Consider the following 17,213-nt stretch of genomic DNA (forward strand, 5'->3'; position numbering starts at 1 on the left):
AAGAGCATTTTCAAACTGCATTTTCAACTGTTCACTGTTCAGTTGCTTAAAACTTAAAAGCATATGGTTTCTACTTGGAGGTCATTTGATTGCACATATAAGCACTTTTGCTGCTGTTGGTTACCACAGTGTGTTAATGATGAAATTGTCTTCAGACATACACACACATACACACGCACGCACACACACACACCAAATAGTCAGTGAAACTGAGATGCACAGGCTGTGGATTTAGTTTGTCTGCTGTTGTTGTGTTGGTTTTTTGAGACAAGGTTTCTCTGTGTATCCCTGGCTGTCCTGGAACTCACTCTGTGGACCAGACTGGCCTTGAAGTCCCAGAGATCCATCTCTCAAGTGCTGGGGTTAAAAGCATGTGCCACCACAATGCAGTTCTCCTTTGACCTCTTGATTTATCAGTAGGAAAGTAAATGTTCTGTGCACAGTAAAAGTCAATATTGTGGGATAATCATTGTGTACACTGTGAAGATGTGTCACTTGGATTGGTTTAATAACAAGCTGAACAGCCAATAGCTAGGCAGGATCTTCAGGGCAGAGATATTGCTGGGGAAGAAGGGCAGAGTCATATGAAGATGCCAGAAGATGCAGAACAATCAGAATGGGCTATACAGAGATGAGGTAATAAAGCCATGAGGCAAAATGCAAATTAATAAGAGAAAGTTAATTTAAGTATGAAGAACTAGCTAGAAACAAGTCCAACCTTTATAATTAAGCCAAGCCTTTATAATTATAATAAGCCTTTATAATTATAATAAGTCTCTGGATCATTATTGGGGATCTGATGGTTCCTACAAAAACACTAACTACAACAATTAACCAGTCACATATTTTCCAAACTAAAGTGAGATGAGAATGTGAATAAGAAGGAAAATGCATCTTTTGGAAGCTGTGATGTCAGGTTGGCTTATTTGGTTTCATTAAACGTGAGAAGCGGTTGAACGTGTCTTTTCCTGATTTTGATAGAATTTCAGAATGGACAGCCAACATCTGTGTTCTCTTTCCTGCCAAAGCACATACAAAAGCTCCCACTTGAAACTGCCTTTACCAACAAACTACACAAACTTTCCAGTTAGATCTCTGTGTTATCGTATTCAAAGTTCCAAGGCTAACACAAGGGGGAAGTAAACAGTGATTTATCCAATTAGGATTTTTGTGTTTTTCCCTGTATCCCAACTTTCTGAATAATATTGAATATCAAATATCTAAATTATATAGATAATATACAAGACCTAAAACAAATATTAGGTCTCTCAGTACCATAAAAGATGCAACCATATCAACTTGTTTGCAGAGAAGAGCAACTTCCTAGACATGTCTCTCTCAGTAGGTCGTTTGCTTTGGCTGTGTAGGTGATTGGCTACAGTGAGTTTTGGTTTCCCCTCATAGCATCATTGTTCCATATTGTCCTATATCTTAGCGTTTTGACAGTTTTACCATGAACAGTATGACTCAGCAGATAAAGGCACTTGCCACACAAGGGGCATGATTTTGATCAACAGACCTCATGGAAAAACGAAAGTAGCGGTTACTCCCTTTTCTCAACTCCGGGATCATCGTGATTGAAGAAGTGGAAATCCCATAGTGGAGAATTGCCTTGAACCAGTGTTTTCCAGTTACGGCAAAGCCACTGCACACACAATTCACAATGATTGTGACGATATGCACAAGACCTATGGCAGGATCATACCAGTCAAAATTCCAGCATGGATGAGAGAGGGATTCACTGAATCCTACCTGGAGCTGAAGGGTTTTTAGCAACTGATGAGGGAAGGAGACTCTGTTTTCTTCAGGGATGTAGCCCCTAGTAGGTTACTTATGCCTCAGTGGCTAGACACTAACAACATTAAGTGGTCTCAATGCTTTGGTTTGCTTTGTTTAAAGAAGTTGAGAGGGAAAGGTGATGGTTAGGGATTATGTGCAGAGTTGTACTTCTAGAATATATGTTGTATACATGTATGAGGTTCTCAAAAATACATATTAAAAGATGGAAAGAGAGAAATGACTACACCATTTTTTTTTTTTTTTTTGGATTTTTTCGAGACAGGGTTTCTCCGTCGCTTTTGGTTCCTGTCTTGGAACTAGCTCTTGTAGACCAGGCTGGCCTTGAACTCACAGAGATCTGCCTGCCTCTGCCTCCCAAGTACTGGGATTAAAGGCGTGCGCCACCACTGTCAGGCTTACACCAATTTTTTTATCTGAGCCTCACACGCACACCTCGGCACTTGTGCCGGAACACACACATGCACACACATGCATATACACACACACGTACACACATACACAAACAAACAAACAAAATAATGTGTGTGTGGAGGTGGGGCTGTTTTCCACCTATCATGGGATCTGAACTTACAGGAACACCAGATACAAAACTAGAAAACAAAAGAAAACCAAATAAACTTGGAAATGTTAAAAGGTGACAAGATGAAATGATGGGTTATGCAGGGCTTGGGAGATGGGGTTCACCTTAGATTATGAGTTCCAAGAACAACTCTTCCATCGTTAGCATGATATACATATACCTATTACAATATAACCTCATCTGAAGCATATGTTGTAACAGGGGCTACTCAGAAAAGGTAAATGAATTAAAGAACAGTAGCAAAAGAGGGAAAAGTGCTTAAAAAGATGATAGTAGTTTGGGAGAATAAAACAAGCAGCAAGCCGGATTGACCCCTGCAGAGGACCTGGTTGGCTCCTTTCTTTATTCCACTCCCCACCAACTTGCAAGTCCTCCAGTATTCGGCCTGCTTCAAACCCAGTGAGGATAATTTCAAGCAGAACAATGGGGTTTTAGGAATGCAGTGAGTCTCGCCCCATCTGATTCTCTGCTTTTGGCTCTGAGCAGCGTTCCAGACACAGAGACGTGTAAAGCCAATTCACTCCAGATCTGAAAATGTCATCTATCTCTCAGTCACCAGACACAGTGTTTCTACTAACGGGCGGAAGGAAAAGCGTTATTCCCATCAAAACCAAATTGAAGAAGAGTCAACCAGATGACACTCAAGTGTCTTGGAGTGTCCAAGGTATACTGTTCCATGCTAAGGACAACATGGAAGAGCACTTTGGAGAAGCTAGGTGTGATGCAGCTCTCCACCCTAAAAAACAGAGAGTTTTAGTTTCTTGTCTGTGCATGGGAGGGCAGCTCTTAAGCCTCTTTACACAGGAAATTCAACCTGTTCCTTCTTCACCTCTGACACATGGAAAGGCAAGCCAGGGACCATACTCTGACATATAAAGTCCAAAGGGAAAAGGCAACCAGGTTTCTTTAGACCCTTAAATGTGCTCCTCAGAAGAGATGTTGGGTACTTATTATTCCTGTGCCCTTCAATGTCAGAATGACAAGCTTGTCTAGGCATTAGTCTCTGTTGTTCTGCCGTGTTTGCTAGGAAACAGACTTGGAGGCTCCACAGCTGCAGACTGTGGAGTTCATCAGTACAGGAGGGCAGTCTGCAGATCTGAGCAGAGAGTTCTGTGCCTCTTGTGGCGCATATTTAACTAGGCACAACCGGAGCACTGTATTGAGAGAGACAGTCCATGTTTTAACCATACGTAAATTATACATATATGTGCTCTTCTTTAAAAGGGTACAGGGAGCAAATAAACAAGGGATTTTTGTCACCTTCAATCAGGTTCTTTAAACAGAAATTCTTATATTTATAGGTCAGTAAAGAAAGCAGGGTCAATGCTGGGAAGAGCTGGAAGAAAAGGGACATGGCTGAAAGACTCTTAGGGAACCCCCTTAGATGAGGACATAAATTAATCTGTACCCCAAGGCCAGCCTTCCAAGATCAGTCAGTTTATTAAGGCAAGGTTTTCAAGGTTCTTTATTTATTGTCTAGGCTTTTGTTGTGTTTTATCTGTAACTAAAATATATTGGGCTCTCCCCTCTCACAGTGTTTGATTTGATCCAAGGTTATAAAAGTAATTTGAATTGTATATGAGCCGTTTTACATCCTCATGAAACCTTTCAATATGACACATTTGAAAGTGAATGATTATGTGAGGTACATTCAGAATAGTAAAGCCTCACTAGAAAATGTGAATTGCATTGCTGACATTTATCCATAAATTAATTACTCAGATGTTCCTGCACATGTGGAAATGATTGAAATTTCTCTATTAGTCAATTATTGATCAAAGTTCTATTCGAATTTAGCTACACATCATGCAGGCATTATTTTCTTAGGTGGATTGTATCTTGTAAAATAAAATGAGTCTCTCAAGTAACTGAAAAAAAAAACCACTACAATTTACAATTATCAGATAAGGTCTAAGGTGATAAATATCATCTTTAGAACATCTGGGAAGTCATATTTCTAAAAAATAAACTGTAAAATAAGCATGATTTCATTTTGCGGGCCTTCAGAGCTATAAATCAATCTATGGTTGCCTCTGTTCTCATAAGCTATTGTTATTTCATAGCCCATGTTTCTAAGGACTTGTAAACAAATGACCCCATTGTGCCTCTAGGGCTATTGTGAAGCCAGTCCGATAACACATGTGAACATACTTTGAGGTACTTAGAAGGATGTGTGTGCATATGCGTGTGAGTGTGTGTGTATTTACATAAACATGTGAGTTTGACTGACGTTATTGCTTTGAGTAACTATAGAACAAACATTTAATGAGTTATTTACCTCTTATTTAAATAGAATGTCATAAATGTTTTCAGTAAAGAAATCAGTAAATTATTATACCGTATGATTAAGGTTATTCAGAAATACTACTGATATTTTTTCTTCCCAGCTTCACAATTTTTATTACTATATTAAGTCATCAAGAGTGATGACTCACGGGCACGTGTTTGAATGTCTTGAGCCTTAGCTCAGGAACACAATGTCTTGCTCTACATAAGTCAATGGCTGTCTAAAGCTAACAAATTACATGCTTAGAATTAGTTTCTAAAACCCTTTTTCACCCCTAAATAAAGAGTAGCAATGAGGCAAGTTATCAGAAGCCACAGACAATCCATTGATCCAGCCATGAGATTAAGCAGTTGTGTGCCATAGGGACAGTTGTGAAGATTACAGTTATGTGGTTGTGAGTGAGTTTGATTTTTTTTTTGTCCCTTTGTGGCTTTAACACATCATTGAAGGGGAGTTCCAGCTGAGATCAGCCCCCAAGTTGAATTGTGTCTATTCATGGCTTCAAGGTTGCCAATAGTCAGAAAAGAATGCAGATGAATGTGGGGAATTGAATTTAACTCTCATTACCCTGGAGAAATAGCTCTGGGAATGCATGCTAATAGTTCCTTCTGTGCTTCCGGTGCACCTTATCTACAGCAATCTCTTCACCGAGACCAATAAATAATCCAGAAAAACGACATATCGTTTTAAAAGACCAAAAGCATAGATTGTGTACGCTTACCGCCAGCCACTAGAATAATAGCTGGGACGGAGCAGATGTGGTTTAAAATGTGCTTCTACAAATGAATCACGTAGAACAATCTCCCATTAACCATTTCAGATTATCAGCTTTGAAAAATCTACTCATATTCCGATGTCAGATAACATTAGAGTGGAGCTTGAAAAGGAATCGAGGTGACGTGGTTCACACTTTGGAGGATAGCCTACGTGACTGGAGATTTTTATAGGCATTCGGTAATATACAAATAAAGCAAGCATGTTGCCTCCTCCTTATTCAGTTGAGTCTTTTAAAGAAGAATTATTTTCTGCATACTTTCCTTTGTTCAAAATTAACCTCCCCCATCCCATCATTCTCCTCAGCAGGATGTCCAGCACTAGCTGTCTTCACGAAGATTGAGGGAGTAATTTTGTTTAATCGGTTGCTCATGAAACAAAGTATTAGTTTTCAAAGTGAACCTGGCTACCATGTCCACCCTGCATCCTTTAGTCCCTGCCTGTTACAAAGCCCACCTGGCTGGGATACCCACCACCTGCTGTAAACTCTCCAGTCCTGAGGTCTGGGCTACTCTTCCCTGTATAATCCAACCATTTTGGTTACCTACTCTTTTTGTTCCTTTGGACCTCCTGGATGTTGCACCTCTTCCCTTCCCCCTCTCCCCACATGGCATAGCTCACTGGACTCTCCCAGATGTCCTGCCTCTGACTATGCCTCCCTTTTATTCACAATAAACCTTCTCCACCCCACCTAGGAGTGAGCAGTAATGTTTCCTTTTCTTTTTATTTCTTTCTCTCTCTCTCTCTCTCTCTCTTTTTTTTTTTCTTCTTAAAGGGCCTGAGTTACAGAGCTGGCAGGCACAATCATCTGAGTTCTTTGTGAATTCACTTGTGAGCCATCTGCGTTTCATAGACACTGATTGGAGCCCATGAAGGGCTTCTTTCAGCCTTGCCCTTCATTCAAAGAGAACTGTCATTAAGCTTCCAAGGTGGCATCTTTTTTTTATTAATTAATTTATTTAATTATTAAAGATTTCTGCCTCTTCCCCGCCACCACCTCCCATTCCCTCCCCCTCCCCCAGTCAAGTCTTCCTCCCTCCTCAGCCCAAAGAGCAAGCAGGTTTCTCTGCCCTGTGGGAGGTCCAAGGACCACCCACCTCCATCCAGGTCTATTAAGGTGAGCATCCCCAAGGTGGCATCTTACCCTCCTTTAGAAGGTAGAGACTGTGGTGAGAGGTATGATAAGCGAACCTGCCAGATCCCTTCTCTCAGTTACGCCATAAGGTTTTTGATGGCACCATTTTGCTAATACCAAGAGCACTGAGTCCCTGTCCTGTTTTTTCTTATTTCAACTTGCAACTTCAAAGATATCTTCCAACTGGGAGTCGCTTGTCCAAGTCACTGATGAAAACTGAAAACACGATGAAACATTAAATTTGCTCCTGAATGTAGATTAGTATAGACCATATACTATCCAATATGATACTTATTAGCCAAAGTGCAAGATATTCCATAGACTTTTTTTGAGAATATAGCATATATTGCTTTACCTCGGTTACATGTTAATATATTATCTTAGCTATCTTGGATAGAATAAAATACATTAAAATTAATTTCACCTTTTGTTTTTGTTGCTTTGAATTGAGAAAAAATTTTCCAAATGCTGTATGTATCACATATTTCTTCTAGGTGTTGCTTTCTATATTTAATATTGGTATGTTACAGAGATCCCTGGCTAGACAGCAACTAATTGATGTGTGGTTTAATTCAAATATTAAAAATATTATTTTAAAAAAATTTCAAGGGCAAGCTTATTAAATCACAGTCAGAATGTGACTAATATGTATATATATATGTATGTATGAACACTGTATACAATATATACATATACACTAGCCACATATATATACACGATAGCCACATACAATCGTGCAGCTTCGTCACTTCGTTAGACTTCTAACAGTGAGAGCAGGACCTCTCCCTGATGCTTAGCTGACTTTTGGTAATCTGTTCCCCAGGCTGCGTTACCTGGACCCACCTAAACATAAGAAGAGGAGAGCTCAGTCCTACCTCACCTTCATTACCATGTTTTGTGCAAGCCCATGGGAGGCCTGTTCTAAGTGGAGGCGGAGGAGGAACAGATGGTCCTAGACAGAAAGGGAGACAGGTTATCTCATCACTGAATGTAAAGCTCAGCAGGTCAGCTACACTAGCTGGCCAAGAGGCTGAGGAGATCTGCCTGCCACCCGATCCTCACCCAGCACTGGAGAAACAATGTATGCTGCTACATACCAGATTGTAGTGAGCGTTAGGGATCCAGACTCAAACCTGCACAGCAAGAATGTTATCCATGGAGATAGATGTCCTGAAAATAGTCTTCCAAATATCAAAGTAAATACTAGATGACACTTTCTAACCATTCCCAGACAAATTATAAAAGGGGGTCTGCTTCTATAATTTCAACCACATGCTGCAAAAAGTTAAATACACAAAAGGAATTAAGAAAAAATCACAGAAGTTTCCAAACGATGAATGTCAAAGCCACACTCTGAACTCAAAAGATGCTGAGGAAGGTGATCCTTGCACAGTTGACTCTATTTTATGAGGGATTTGTGGAATCTCTGAATTCTGTGCTAAACATTGCAAAATGTTTTCCATGTTTTCCCCCAGATTTTCTAAATTACTGAGACTCTGCCATAAGAATGCAATTCTCCTTTGACCTTTGACCAGTTCAGTGGTAAGATGTGTGATGTGGTAGGATCTGATAATCTTATATGATGTGTTTAAGTATAGAATTGAACCTTTAAGATAAAATAAAGATGTTTTTATTGTTTCATAAGAAATTTAAAGATTCAATATTTATCAGTTTTAAGTATGTTTTGAGTCTGAAGACAATAAACACATAGTGCTCAAAACATTTTTTCAAGTTAATTATTATAATGATCAAAGAGGCATGCAATGAATTCACTATTTGTAATCTCAGTATAACATGTATGAAACCATACAATATATAGACTTGCATTTGTAGGTCTCCAGGGGGCACAGAATGCAGGTGTAAACTTGATGTTGAGATATGCTTAGAAAGAGAAAGGACATTTGTTTTTTACCTAGTCATTAGGAGTGGCAAAAACACTTTTCTAAAAGTAAGGATTGGAAGTCATCCAAACATAAAAGCATGCTGTGTGTGAGTTAAAACCTTAATAAGAGACTATGCCTAAGGTCAGACTGGTTCAACACGTTACAAGGAGAACAAAAGTCTGTATACTCACAGAAAGATAAAAGTGATGAAAGCTTTGCTAAATTAAATACCAAAGCCATTAATGTCCCCTAGTACCAAGACCATAAAGCGTGACCTTTGGGATTATTTTTTTCTATCAGACAGAATCATTTGCATCTCAACTGGACAAAAATCATTTACAGTTGAACAGTTTTCTAAAGGTTAAACCTAATTGCACAGTCTGGAATTTTATAGATAGTCAATATAAGTCAAATAAATAAGAATTCTGAGAGAATCTTATGAACTTGGAGAAAGGTGGATATGTGGTCATCATCTTACACCCCAAAGGTTGAAGACTGATGCTTTGTAAGAAAAATAAAACAAGACCTGGGAAATCCCATCTCGTATTCAAATGGAAGAAAGGGTGTTCTCAATGACTAGAGCATGTGTCACCAGCAAAGACTGTTATAAACATAGATAAGAAGTCATTCCATGTAGGTAGCCACCACCTGGCCCCAGCTATGTGAGGGAAGGGCAGAAACTAAGCGTGTGACTGAGACACTCAAGAATAGACTTTCATTTTCTCCCAGTCTGATTAAATTATGGCCAGGTATTTATAATCTTTTCTTTACTGGAGTGCTGCCTGAAACTAAATCAAGGGTATGTTCCATTTGTATATAAGGGATTTGCAATAGTCATGGATATAAAAGGTGCAGAAGAGTGAATGCTTAGGTAAGGAGATCCTATGATGGTAGCAGCAATACCTTCAGGGAAGGTGATGAAGAAGATGAAACAAATGTAGAATTATTTATTTTCATTGTTGAGTGCAAGTATGATACACGTAATTAGCCAGTAACAAGGAAACGAGGGCCATCAATTCTGTGAGATAACCAAGCAGATGCACAATCCAAAAACATTTGGAGAAGGTCCTGAGAAGAGTTGATTTTTTTCTTCAGTCAAGCAACCAAGAACAAAGTATCAATGTGTTGTGGCATAGTATTTGAAAGATGAACATTACATGCACATTGTCCTAGTTTTAAATTATGATTTTGCTTATTAATAACTATAGTTATTTAATCCAATAAGAAAGCTATTTATGCATCAGTTTCCCAATTATTTAAAAAATGGATTAAAACATATTTTCCACAATATTTGTTGTGAAAATTGAATGGATATCATCTATATGTCTTCCTTGCTTGTTATCTGTCTGTTTATATCTGCTGTGTGTCTTCATATACTTAAGAACAAATATTTCAAATACACGAGCATATATATCCGTTTTCTCTAGTTAAAATACTGTGTCTTTCTATGCTCACCTTTAAGTGATAGGTGTGATGGCTTGCAGACTACATGTCATTTATTCTTTGCTCTGAGATTGAAAAGAAGGGAAAATCATAACACTGCTACCTTTTCTTGGCAAGCATTTTGGCAGATGTAGTATTGGCGTAGAAGTATTGGCTCCCACATTCTCCTGTGATGTTACTATCACTGGGACAGTCTCCAACCAAAAAAATGGCAAAACAGAACGAAGCCTGGGATAATAACAGCTCTGGACCAATATCTGTATCCTACTCTCTTTTGTAACTAATTCCTTGCAGCAACTCAGCCCACAGTTAAAATGCCTAGTTTCTGTCCTTCAGACTGCACACTTCAGTCAGCAGCCTCTGCTGCTGTTAATATCCACTGTAACAGTATTGTTATACTGCTCAGAAACATTTTCCAGAAGCTGAAACCTCTCTCAGAATAACCTTCCTACCCTGCTTTTGCAATTGACTTCTCCCAGGCTTTTCTGCAGAGATTTTGTCCTTAGCCAAGAAGTGCCCATAGTAGGTAATTAAAAGTTACATGAACTGGTTTCATTTAACTCCCCTGTAGGTTTATCTTCATCTCCGATCAATAGCCTAATGGGAGGAGAGATTTAGTCCATTTTAAAGAAGTCCATGATCACTGGCATTTTGGAATACGGATTTTTAGACAATTATAAAGATGTATAATCAATAATAGGAGAGCCTTTCTGTACTATGAAGCAAACTTGTCTAGAAATATTGTGTGATTTACCTTTAACACATTATCTTTTCAGCTCTTTATTGATTGGCCATGACTAATAACTGTTTGAAGGAGAAAATATATACTGCACAGACAACATTGTCTCGCAGAAAAACAAAAGTGGTTTGTTTCTTATAGCTGGTCTATCTGGGTAAAGCCACATTGTACATCCAAAATATACATTTATATGAGTATTTGTGATTGTGAGCACTTAGGACTAGATAACAGTTCAGAGAATGTTCCAGAAAAATTATATTGAGAAGAGGGAGTATATTTGTCCTAGCAATGAATTGAATTAACAATATCATGGTGATCAGTCTATTTCTTAAATTATCTTTGATTTTCATTTTCGCCTTTCTTTTTAAGGGTTTGTGTCTTTAAATTGTTGTGATCATCATTCTTCATTGTCTTCTCGAGTTAGGCTCTGGAGAGCACATTTGTTGAACTTGTCACCTTCTACGCTGGCTTGTGTTTCCAGATAGCAGACTCCTTGTTATGCACTTAGACCTATAAATATCTGGACATTGAACCTGTTAGCTAGAAGATGCCTGCACTCTGAACAACTCTTTTTCAGCAATATTTTTAGAAAATATGCTTTTGGGAAGGTTTATCTTTGCATTAATGAACTAGAGTGTTTGACAGCACAATAGAAGAATACAAATAAAGACTTAGTATTCAAGTGCAGCATGCACAATCAGTGCCATTGTCACCGTTTCACCTCTTGGGATATCAGATTAGTACATCCTCGAGTCAGTCTATTACTTTCTGAAAGCTGGACAAAGAAAAATACATGTCGCTCCTGGAATGTAATTTGAAGAGTCAGTGGCAGGGAGAGAGAGAGAGAGAGAGAGAGAGAGAGAGAGAGAGAGAGAGAGAGAGAGAGAGCGAGCAAATAACAGGACTAATTCTATAATCAGTGCATTTAAATCCAACCCATAACTCTTAATCCCCCCCCCATCTCTTCTCGCCCTCCATCACTGTCCTCTCCTCCCCCCGTCACTTTTCCCTTCTTCTCTCATCCCCATCCTCATCTTTGTTCTTCTAGTTCCCTTCATGTACATACAGAGAAGTCACAGAAAAATACCAGGGGAATCACACTGGGAAATGTGGGTCAAATACACCACTTATTGGTTTCATAAGGAAAGTATTTTTGGAACATAGTTGCATCCATTTGTTTGCATATTAACTCTGGCTGTTTCTACTGCTTCTAAAGTTGTTTAGGCATAGAGACAGAAACCTAAGGCTGCCTAATCTATGGTAATTGGCATTCTACACTTTTCAGGAAACATTTACTGACCTTCAGTTTGGACTATGCTAGAAACTATTGGCCTACATCTCATTTTTCCTTTAGCTTGAAAGACACAACAGAGTACCTAATACCCGGATATTGGTTAGCAGCTTGAACAAGAAAGTAAGTAGAGCATTTGGGGGAAAATGCCTTACCCAAGGACTAGGATAAAAACTATGCACTATCTGCCTGTGGATCCCTGTCAAAAAACAAAGAGCATGCCACAAAATAAAAGCAAAAACAAATAGCAAATATAAATAGGCATAACAAGAAGAAAAAAGAGACAACTGACAACCTTCCCAGTAGCTAAAGCTGAACCAAGCTGAGAAAGAAAAGAAAGGCTTAAGCTCTAAGATACTGGGTTCTAACTCAAAATATAAATACATCTTCATGAACCCATGCTCATATAAAGAAATGACTGAATAAAGAAATAATAGAGATACCAGACACATTTCAGTACAGAAATCTGAACCCACTTATATAGCCTGTCTAACTTCTGGAAAGGGAATCATAACTGTCTACATCTTATGTCTGAACTAGGCATGGTCAGCATGCCCAGTTATGATGACTTCAGCAGAATGGAAAGAAATAGTAGTCACTTTGTAGTTGGAAAATCCAACGGACACTGTCTCAGCCAGGCGATTAAAGCTAACATCAACAAAAATTAGGCTGACAATATATACCTGGGTATACCAGGCTTTTTCTCTTGGGCCACCAACCAGGTCTAAATCCTGACACAGAAACTTATTAATTAATTATAAATGCTTGGTCTTATTTTAGCTCTTATTTTAATCTGTTTCTCTTTATATATGTTTTGTCCTACGGCTTTTACCTTCCTTACTTTCCTTTCCTCTTCTCTTCTCTTCTCTTCTCTTCTCTTCTCTTCTCTTCTCTTCTCTTCTCTTCTCTTCTCTTCTCTTCTCCTCTCCTCTCCTCTCCTCTCCTCTCCTCTCCTCTCCTCTCTCTCTCTCTCTCTCTCTCTCTCTCTCTCTCTCTCTCTCTCTCTCTCTCTTTCTGTATATCTATTCTGTGTATGGCTGGTAGCTGCCTAGCTTCTAGCCTGAGGTGTGTTTTCATCTCTTTTTTTTTCTTCCCCTTCCCCCCTTCCTTTTCCTCTTCCTCTTTTTCTTCTTCTTCTTCCTCTTCTTCTTTTTCTTTTTCTTCTTCTTATCCCCCCCTCTCTCTCCCACACACACACACCTAGATTTCTTCTCCTCCTACTTATTCTCTCTGCCTGTCAACCCCACTTATCGCTTCCTGCCTAGCAATTGACTGTTCAGCTTTTTATTAGATCAATCAGATGGCTTACGTAGGCAAGACGACATAAATATAAACGCAACACTTATTTACAAAATTAAACAAATACAGCAGAAACAAATGAAACACGCCTTCGCATAGCTGAGTATTCCATGGCATAAACAAATGGAACACATCTTTCCCTAGTTAAAGTAATCTCCACAACACCCTTGAAATGCTGTGATGAAGGAGTTGCTTTACGTTTGTGGTCTTTCTCCACAAAACACACAATCCAGGTTTATTCAACAGAAATACATTAGACAAATCCTAGTTAAGAAACAGTATGCAAAATCCCTGAGTGCTGCTGTTGAAGTCTGAATCTGCCTTGTCTCTCAATGACTAGTTTATTACAGCTTGGCCTATGGCAGGTGGTGCTATTGGGGAGCGGCAGAAACTTTAGAAGGTACAGCCACAAGGAAGGACATGAGTCACTAGGGGCATTCATTGGAATGTGTCTTTTCTCCCTGGTTATTTTCCTCATTCTCTTGCTCATTCCTTTTGGTTGTCGCCAAGTGAGTGATTTACTGCTCACTCCTCTTCCCTGATGCTTCTGGCTCACGATGTTTACGAGCAATATAATGAGCTGACAATGAACTGAAATCCCTGAAACTATGGACCATGAAACAAACAAAACAAACAAACAAAAACAGCCAGAGGTATTTTTTAATAGTGCCCCCATTTGGTATTTTTATTAATGGAATGCTAACAACACAAGTACTCCTTAAAACTTCCCAAGTCCTTCAAAACTTATAAAGCTACATCAAACCTAGCATTCTGGAAGACATGGGTGAAAGAGTTTTATTCTGATGAGTTATTTGAATAAAGGTGTGAAAGCCGTATCCTTGGCACCTGGGTTCTCTGTTGACAATGAACATTTTCGTTACTGTTTCATGACTCTGATTTTGCCACTGTTTGAATTGTAACATACATATCTGTTTTCCAACGGTCTTAAGTGACCCCTGTAAAAAAGGTCATTTGATCCCCGAAAGGGTCTCGACCAACAGGTTGAGACTATTGTAGTAGAGGAATCTTAATTAACAAATTTTAGATAATGTTATCATAATGGTATTTTATCTCATTGGCTGTAATAAATGTATCATAAAGTGCAAGATGCTAATAATAGGAAAGGGTAAATATGAGGAAAATCAAAATCTATTGTTTTCTGTAATCTAAATCTGTCAGCAAATCTAAAACTATTTTTACATTAAAGATTTTTTTTTTTTAATTTTGGCAGAAACACCTGAAATTTAAATTTATTGGGCCTAGGCAGGTGTGTCTTCCGTATTTCGAGGGAAAGACTTGGCTGCTTTAATAAAGCAAGATGAAATAAATACAGAGTTAGAAACCACTTCTCTGGAAAGCTTCTGCCCTCTTCCTATTTATTACTAATAGGCTCCTATCCTAAAAATTCAAGGAAAACGAGGGACTCTATTTCTAGAAAAGACAAAAATATTGAGAAATGACAGTCATGCTCTGGATACATGGAAGTAATTCAGAAGCTCTGCATAAGAGCAGTATAAAAACAGAAAAGAATATGATTGTAGAGTGATATCTACTGGGGACACAAGGATTCAAGTATTGTATATTGGAAATAACTCAAAAGCAACAAAAATATTAGTACAACCTCTTATAAATTACAGCAAGCAACACAATGACATGATATGTTCATTTGTATTTTGGAGGGAAATCAGCATCAAAAAGAGAAAATTCCTGTGTTTGAAAGGAGAAACCTTTTAAAGCAAAGTATATTTCCTGAGAAATTGTTGCCGGCTGGAATTTCTGTGCCAAGAATAAACCTAAAATTGACCCAAAGTTCATCCTAAGTGCCGGTGATGTCTGAAAGCTTTGAAAGTTAAAGGAAAGTCATACAAAGCTGCCGTCCATGAGGACATACATAAAGTGCCAATTCTAAGCCAATTAATCATGCCAATAATCTTCTTAAAATGGAAGCTTATGCTGTAGAAGGTCTGTGTCTAGTTCTGTCATGACAGGGGTATCATGGGAACCCTGGTTGTCTGCTGTCAGAAACAAAGAAATGGATTCTTATTCAGTCCTCAGGAAATCCCATTTTCAATCTATAGAAACATAAGTAAGCAATCAAATGCTTGGGAACCTAATGGTATGCCCAGCAAGTGACACGCTGTTATGAATATACTTAACCACAGATCAATACTTTCAAACCTTCTCCTGAATAACAGAAAAGTTTCAAAAGTCACTCTGACTTTGATCCAAAATATACATTTTAAGAACACTGCTAGTCTTCACATAGTTTATAATGTATGCTAAATAGAAAATATTCAAGTTTATTCCAGTATTGTACATGGCAATTAAACAGAAAATCAGTACAATCTGTAATTGTCCTGTAATTGGCAAAATAATTCTCAAAATGAGATTATGTTGATTAACTCAAATTGAGCACACAAATTAAGCATGTGTGCTTCTGCCCGATAGCATTGCTTGGAGTGAGCAACGAAAAGAATTACTCCTGAAATTTCTGTCAATGAAGAGGAAAATACTGATGGAGAGCTAAGCCAACAGACAGGTGCCAGTGATTGTTTATGCCTGTCTCAGGGTAGCCTGGACACAGTTCATTACCAATATCCGATTTCGTGAACATTCATTGATCTCTGCATTTGCATTAGATAGTGTGCAAATACTCGGAGGTCAGAACTGTCATGAAAGTCATGGTCTGAGCCCACACAAAACTAGCAGTCTGATATACATGAATTAACCATACAAATTGAGATGAAATTTCTTAAGTAATGGTGTAGAAAGAAGGCAGGTGTATGCTGTTCTGTTGCTCAGTGTGGAAACTTGGATAGGCTCCTGAGGGATCCATACTTGAGCTAAAATTTAAAGGCCTCTATGTGAGGAAAGAAATAATGACAGAAGGAAATATATAAGGAATTACTGTATGGAAGAAGACAGTTGAGACCTTGAACGAGCTTTAAAGATGATAGTAACATTGCTTACTTTTAAGAAAACAGGAAACACTGAAAATGTAATAAAAGCACAAATGATCAGCTCTGTGCTTTACAAAAAGCCCCATGGTCTACAGTGTGTATCTAAGTGGTAGTCTGGGCTGCTGTGGGTTCAGGCAGGTCAGAGGGTAATAGGGAATTGAGGAGTCAGAATATGAGAACTTTAGCAATGCTGTTTGCTCTGAAGATGCAGAAAAGCGGGTAAATATGAAGAGCATTTAGAGAATAATATGCACTTAGTGATGGATTGAGTATAAAGAAAGGGAAATAAGAGAAGCAAGTAGAAAAGGTTACCTCAAGAATTCTGGGGCTGGAGAGATGGCTCAGCCGTTAAAGGCTAGGCTCACAACCAAAAATATAAAGAATTCTGGCTTCTGGGGTATATACATTGTGGCTATGCCTCGAGGTAGACTAGAAAAATCAATATGATTTAGATAATGACAATGTAGAATAGAACAACTCTTTTTTAGAAGATTGAGGTTCTTCTGGAACATGAGTGAAGGCACATCAGGATGGTGTAATATTTAAAAAAAAAAAAAAAAACCCTGACAAATCATACGCCGAAGAAATGGAATACAAGCAATTAACTACTTAAAACTTTGAAAATTAACCCAAACCTCACAATTGTATGGAGAAGAAAGATGCCTGACAGTCAGCAACGATAAGACACATCGTGGCATTTTGCTTTGCGCTTCCTCCATCACTGCCTTCATAATTCCATAATAGCTCTGACAGTCAACAAGTTCTCAAGTCTGCCGTGGGAAGAGCCATCACACCAGCAGAAAATAAAGAAAGCAAGTCGATTTGGAGGATTCTAAATGCTCCATCCTGGAAAGTTATTTCAATTTTATCTTCCTAGCAATTCCCAATTAAAGGTTAGTCTTAGGACTTGCTTTTATTGGACATACACTCAGAAGTCTTTCTGTATAACTCTTATCTTAAGGTATTAGTGGAATGGTAGGTGGAAAGAAAATTATATTGCAGGTAGATGAAGCAATAAAGTC

Source organism: Chionomys nivalis, chromosome 25 (genome assembly GCF_950005125.1).
Source record: "Chionomys nivalis chromosome 25, mChiNiv1.1, whole genome shotgun sequence".
Lineage (NCBI taxonomy): Eukaryota > Metazoa > Chordata > Mammalia > Rodentia > Cricetidae > Chionomys > Chionomys nivalis.